Below are 6,578 nucleotides of genomic sequence, written 5' to 3' on the forward strand. Positions count from 1 at the left end.
AAGTTAAGCCTACCCAGCGGGCTACCCTAAAGTGATTTGTGAATAAGGAAGGGCTTTGAGCCTCTACAATACAAAGACTGCCTTCACTTAGCATTTCCGGGAAGGAATATCTGCAAACACGAGTCTTCCTAAATGCACTAATTGCTAATACTGCGGCACATACCCAAACAGGCCTTTCAGTATATATTTCTCAATACTTCTTGGAGATCATGGTTCCTATGATGACGTAATATTTGGGAAGGCTTTGATTATAGGACCAGTAGAGGCTCTAGTCCCTTAAGGACATGAACAGTGTTTCCCCTCAGCAGGGTGAAAGAAGGAAGAAAGGGGTGAAATTGGAGGGTGTGGTCCCATCATCTTAGATTATCACAAGCCGCCTCCCGGGGATCTGAAATACATGAGGCATCTTTGCCAAAAGCAAAGACAAATTATTAGCTGTGTCACTTTATTTCAGTGTTGGGATGGAGAGTAGTGGTGGTGTCTGTCTATGAAGACTTCTGGGGCAGTCATCTTTGTATTCCCTCTAATGCCAAGCACAGTGCCTGAAGCCTATTAATTTTGTAGTAAATAAAAGTATTAGCAATTGTTTGAGAATAACCAAAGTCAAAGAGCACTTGAAGACACATGTTGACACCAGCTCACTTCTGATGCCTCTTAACTGAAAGGTACCCAGACCTTAGCTATGGTTGTCACCCTCCCTGGACAAGTCCCTAGCGCAGTAACCTAGTATCTAGGAATGCAGGTAGGTACAGGAATAATCTGCAGGCCAATATGAGGACATGGCTGCAATCTGCAGGCACATGCTGCCAAGCCCTGCACTTCTGTACTGAGGTGGTTTTCCACGGCAAAAGAATGTCACCTACTGTATCGGGAGCCTTCATGGAGAAGATATGCCTGTACAGTAAAAGTGCTTTGTTTCTTCGTTATACGTGGCATAGTTTTCCAAAGTACAGCCTCAAGACCGGGAGACCCTGCTCGCTGCGCCATTTGTCACGCGGGGCGTCCGGTGGGGGTCTCAGCTCCCGCTCCCCACATAAGAACACAGGACACGGTAAGGCCAAACAGGCACACCAACGGAGCTATAGATAGGGGAGTCAAACCAATATATTCTCACCGGCGGCATTCACCTCTCTGCAATCCGCTCTTGCTAGCTCCCATTTTTTTCTGCTAGCGTAGCCACAGCAGTTATATTAGTGGCCAATGGCTCACTGGTTACAGCTGACGGCCAACTAGCCACAGCTGATGGCCATCTGATCACAGTTGATGGCCATTTACTACCCGAGCCAGCACCTTTCTATGTGAGGCCGAGAGCCTGGAAACTGCTTTTGGGGGCTTTATCCCCCCCACCATCTGCATCAGAATCACCTGGAGTACCTTTTTTAAATGCAGGTTCTCAATTCCCATTCCAGATCAGAATGGGAATCTGAATCAGAATCTTTTGGTCCTGAAGTCCAGATGATACTTACGCACTCTGTTCTTTAAGAACCTGGTATTAAGTAGTGTTTTCAAGCTTTTTTGACTGTGGCCTAGAATTAGAAATAAGTTTAATAAAACAATACTTGTACCTACTAGGGCAATGCACTCATATATTCTGTTCTTTTTTATTCAATTTGCTGACTGTGACCCACTAAGTTGATTTCATGAACTACTAATTCTGAATTAGAACATTGGATTAGATGACTTTTAATGTTTCAACATTAAGATTCAACAACTATGAAGAACTGAACGACATAAAATAATTTTATTCTTTTCTCCCTTCAGATTGCAGCCAATATAAAAATCGTCAAAATTCATAGATACACCACAGGTGACATAGCTGGGCTTTACTCTCATCTCTGCTACTAACTAGCTGTGATTTTGAACAATCAAAATCTTTGGGCTTCAGTTTTTATCATCTGAAACATGAAGTTAATACTTTCCCTTTATATTTCATAAACTTTCTCAAATAAGTTTAAAACTATGAGGGAACTCTGTGAACTAAACACATACATTAATATAAGACTGTGTCCTTTTACACGAACTGTACTTGAAAACATTTGGACTTCAAGGCACCTCTCTTACAACACCTCTTGCCCTCTGGTCATATCCTCCACTCTCCTTGATTCCTTAGTAGATGACCTTTAGAAAAAAAGTACTGCAGAAATCATGTGAATGTTTATGCAAATGTTTGGTTCTTGCTCTTAAATTGTATCTTAATTGCTTTCATGCAAGAGAAAATGTCCTGAAAAAATACTCTAGATCTTTGGTCTAGAGAACAATTTAGATCTTTGATCTCTGAGCTATATTAAGTCTTAGGCCTTTGTCATGCCCGGTGTCATGCAGGGTCTCAGCTTCCACTCCCCACATAAGAATGCAGGATATGGTGAGGCCAAAAAGGAACACCCACGGAGCCATAGATAGGGGAGTCATACCACTATAGTCTCGCTGGAGGCTGGGTTAGAGACACAGGAAGCAGGAGCCACACTGTTCGCAACCTGCCGTCTGCTTCTCTGCCAACCAACCAACCCCACTTGCTAGCTGCAACCTGCTTACTAGCTTAGCCATGGCAGGTATATCAGTGGGTAATGGTTAACCGGTAACAGCTGATGGCCAATTAGTCACAGCTGATGGACATCTAATAACCAAGCCAGCACCTTTCCACGTGAGGCCGAGAACCTGGGAACTGCACTCCTGACTCTGTCCCCACAGCCCTATAAACAAATTCCTCTTGTTCTAATAAAAAAAAAAGCATAGGCACTCCAGATAGGAGCCAGTCTTCTGATACTCTGCCATTGTAGGCACCTATCAGATGCCAGGTAGTTGAGCTCTATTTGGAGGCCCGCCAAAAAGTAGCAGTTCTTGCCTAGCCTCACCCTCGAAAATTCCTTACCATAACTCACACACAGATCCACCCCATCCACTGTCCCAGAGGTGATGACCAGCCATTGAAGTTTCTCTGAAAAGACTCAAGTCATCAACAGCAAAAAGGTTGGGTGGTGCCCAGTCCTGCAGGTTTCAACAGGTTAATCTCTAGTCCTTTCTTGTCCTCATACTCAATGAGCAAATCTCTAATCCCCACTGGGATTTTCATTCCCACATAGCCTGCAAACAGAAAGCTTCAAAGTTACTAAACAGACCCTGATACTAATTAGATTCATTTGCTTAAAATGTGGCATCGCCTTATCTTTCCTCACTCTCCAGTCAAAAAATCTTCAATAGTGTTTGCCTACAAAATAAATCTAAAGTTAAGCACTAAAAATATATATATAAATATATATATATAAATATATAAATGCATACTTTATATACATAAAAGTACATATATACAAACATACATACACACACACTTTATATATATATATATATACACACACACACACACACACATACACAGAGGGTGCCAAAAATGTATACACATTTTTTTAAATTAAAGTTTATTGGGATGACAATTGTTAGTAAAATTACATAGATTTCAGGTGTACAATTCTACATTACGTCATCTATAAATCCCATTGTGTGTTCACCACCCAGAGTCAGTTCTCCTTCCATCACCATATATTTGATTGTATACACATTTTAGGAAAGGAAAACAGTATTAAAATTGTAATACTCAACATACACCAATAACAAAAGATGAATGGAAATCACATTTGACTTCTACAGTTACAAGAGGTGCTCAAAGTGGTTACCATCAGCGTCCAGATACTTCTGATTACGGCGAACTACTGCTTGAGCATAGATAGCATCTCTTAAAATGTGTGCGAGGTCTGACAATTAAGTTCGTGAACTCATCCTAGAAACCGTGCTACATACCTCATAGCTGAATATCACTACAGTCACCTTCGAAGAAGTCCCCTTGCGAAACTATGCACTGATGCCAGCGCCTAGTCCACCCGTCAAAGCAATTTTGGAACTCTTTTCCTGGAATGGCCGTCAGAGCTGTCGTCGTATTACCCTTGATGTTCTGAATGTCATAAAAATGTCTTCCTTTCCCCACCTCAGAGATACTGTGGATACCTGATCATGGCATTGTACACCAGAAGCTAAACATTAATGAATGCCAATTATAATTTTATATATATTATGTGATGGCTCGGTGTGAGGTCAGAGGGATAGTGGATGGGGGGAGGGCGGTTCACAGTGTGAGGGATATAAATGATGAACGTCTAAGTATTACCTTGTCTTGTACACCTGAAACTAATAAATTTTTAAAAAAATTTTAAAAAAATGTCTTCCTTTCCATATTTCCTTTATCTTCGGGTAAAGAAAGAATTCATTGGAGGCCAGATCAGGTGAATAGAGAGGGTGTACCAATACAGTTATTTTACTGGCTAAAAATTCCCTTACAGACAGTGCTGTGTGAGCTGGTGCATTGTCATGATACAAGAGCCATGAATTGTTCAGGTCGTTTTCATCTAACTTTTTCACTCAGCCTTGTCAGCACTTCCAAATAGTAAACTTGGTTAACTGTTTGTCCAGTTGATACAAATTCATAATGAATAATCCCTCTGATATCAAAAAAGGTTAGAAACATCATTTTGACTTTTGATTTGGACTGACAGAACATTTTTGGTCATGGAGAATTGGGGGACTTCCGTTGTGCACTTTGATGCTTTGTGTTAGGGTCGTATTGGTACACCAAAAGGTCTTGGCAAACTTCGACGCTCCTTTGGTTTTTTTTTATCAGTGAGCTCCTCGGAACCATTTTTGCACACACCTTTCTCATACTACGATTTCAGTCAAGATTTTTCTTGTTTATCAATGTTTACTTGGTCTGCTATACTTTTCAGTCAGGCGACGATTTTCACACACAATTTGACAAATATTTGCAATGTTTTCGTCAGTTCTGCTCATTACTGGTTGCGATAACCTCTCTTCATCGGTGATGCATTCTCTCCCCTCAGAAAAACGTTTAATCCATGTGTACACTGTCATTTTCTTTATGGCATTATCCCGTTAAACTCGGACTAACATGTCCCTGATTTCACTTCCACTATTGAAAGTTTAACAAGAAATTTAATGTTTGTTTGTTGCTCTAATTCAAGCTCATTCTCACGACGGCACACAGAAACACGCAACAACAATGAATGCCACTCAGCAAGACACCACCACACATTAACACAAACACTGTAAAACACCGATATACCAAGGTTAGGAAACCTTACCGAACTGTTTGTACAGCGCTGCCAATATAACTGGCACAGTGGCAAGTTCGCGAACTTAATTGTCAGACGTCATATACATTTTTTGGCTCCTCTGCTCTGTGTGTGTGTGTGTGTGTGTGTGTGTGTGTGTGTGTGTGTATTTAAGAGCAATGTCAGAGAGTTTACTGCCTATGTGTTCTTCTAGGAGTTTTATGGTTTAAGTCTTTAATCCATTTTGAGTTTATTTTTTTATTGTTGTTGAGAGCCCGCTGGCCCATGTGGGAATCGAACCGGCAGCCTTCGGAGTTAGGAGCACAGAGCTCTAACCACCTGCACCACTGGGCCGGCGAGTTTATTTTTTTATATGGTGTATGAAGGCTTCTAGATTTCTCACGCATAGAAAGGTTATCCTCTCTTCAGAGTTATGAAATAATTCTTCCATGATTCCTTTCATCAAAGTTTAAAATTTTGAGATGGGGATCAGTTTTATTTTTCCAAGTGGGTTCCTAATTGACCCAACTGAATTTATTAAATAATGTGTGTTTTCCTCCACTGATTTGAGATATCATATTTATCACATATTAAATTCCATATATGTTCAGGTTTATTTTTGGAATTTGTTTTGTTCTCTGAGTCTATTTCTGTTTAGGTTTTACTTTGGAATTCTGTTTCATTGAATTATCTGTCAACTCATTTGTCAGTGCCATAATGTTTTATTTATTGCAGGTTTGTATTTTAATGTCAGAGTTCAGCATTTCCTAGTTATTCTTGCTGGTTTTTAAAAATTAGATTGTGAGATTGTAAATTTATAGATTAAGAATTGACATCTTTATGATGTTGACGCTTCCTATCCAAGAATATGGTATGCCTTGTTCAAGAATTCTTTTGTGTCACAAGCATTTAAAATTTTTCTTCATACTGATCTTGCACATCTTATATTTATTGCTAGGCATTTTGTCTACTTTTGGTGGCCATTATAATTGAATATATCTTTTATTAAATCTGATAGTTGTGTGTATATATGAAAGCTATTTAATTATGTACCCAGCCAATTTACTGAATTCACTTGTTTGTAAGTTTTTCAATTTATAATCTTGAAGTTTCCAGGTTTACAATCATTATCTGCAAATAGTGGTAATTTTACTTCTTCCTTTCCAATTTTTTAAACTCTATTTTCTTTTGTCTAGCTGCACTGCATGCATGTATGTTTGTTTTCTCTTTCTTTTATGTTTTTTTTTTTTTTTTAATTGGGGAAGGGGAACAGGACTATATGGGGGAACAGTGTGTACTTCCAGGACTTTTTGCAACTCAAGTTGTTGTCCTTTCAGTATTAGTTTTAGGGGGCGCAGCTCAGCTCCAGGTCCAGTTGCCGTTTTCTAGTTGCAAGGGGCACAACCCATCCCTTGCAGGAGTCGAACCGGCAACCTTGTGGTTGAGAGGACACATTCCAACCAA

The sequence above is a fragment of the Rhinolophus hipposideros genome (assembly GCF_964194185.1).
Source record: "Rhinolophus hipposideros genome assembly, chromosome: 15".
NCBI lineage: Eukaryota > Metazoa > Chordata > Mammalia > Chiroptera > Rhinolophidae > Rhinolophus > Rhinolophus hipposideros.